Here is a 1,142-nt window from a genome sequence, read left to right as displayed (position 1 = left end):
ACACACACACACACACACACACACACACCACCCACTGACACTTAACCCCCGTCCCTGATCAGGCAGACATGGACAGCACTGATCGCTTAATGGTCGTTCACGTTACAGACATTGGGACGTCACAGAGGTCAATAGGTTGGCCTATCCACTGCTGTGATACAACTGCCTTTCCCTGATACATAAAATAACATCTGCTAAGGTGACCAGGTCGCCGGTAGAACCAATGACAGTTTAAGACAAGCCTACATTACTGCGGCAACCACTTTTTCTCTCTCTTGCCCTTTTTAACTCCCGGTGGAGCACAGGCCATCAACAACATTACTCCAGCGAAGCCTGTCCTGAGCATCCTTTTCTATCTGTTTCCATGATGTCCCCGCTTTTTCAATTTCCGCTTTTTACCAGAGATAAAAAAAAAATGGAAGAAATACTGAAAGCAGTTAAGTGCAGAAGGATCATAACATACCAGAGCCCCTACCAACCACACTTTGAATACATGTTAAATTGAAGCATCTAAAAAAAGAAATCTTTTACAGATAGCTTAAACCAAATCTACAGGTCATATTTCTGCAACGGGCGTTGTCTGCACAAACAAAAAGCACAACAACAACAATCATAACAACAACATCATAATCAACATCAACAAAATAATAAAACAACAATAACGAAGACAAATACTATAACAACAACAACAACAACAACAACAACAACAACAACAACAACAACAACAATGATAATAATAACTACTACGACTGCAATAACAACAATGGCAACAACAACAACAACAACAGTAAAAACATCAACAACAACCACAACAACAACAACAACAACAACAACAACAACAACAACAACAATTGCAACAGCCAAGCACGCTGTTAATTCTTCATATGGTATCATAATTCCTCTACACCCGGTAGTCATCAGATAACTTTTTTCAAAACTCTAAGGAAGGAAAAAAATCCCCATTAAAGACGTCATCAATTTTTGTCAAAGAGTCATCAGTGAAACCCAGGGGTTATATTTCGGGTCATGGCAATTTCTCATGGCACACTCTTATCTTTGGATCTTCCCTTGTCACATGTTTTTTTCTTTCTCTTACACACTCTCTCTCCCCATCTCTCTCTCTCTCTCTCTCTCTCTCCCTC

This window comes from Aplysia californica, unplaced genomic scaffold, assembly GCF_000002075.1.
Source record: "Aplysia californica isolate F4 #8 unplaced genomic scaffold, AplCal3.0 scaffold01127, whole genome shotgun sequence".
Classification (NCBI taxonomy): Eukaryota; Metazoa; Mollusca; class Gastropoda; order Aplysiida; family Aplysiidae; genus Aplysia; species Aplysia californica.
Note: the sequence above shows the minus strand (reverse complement) of the source record.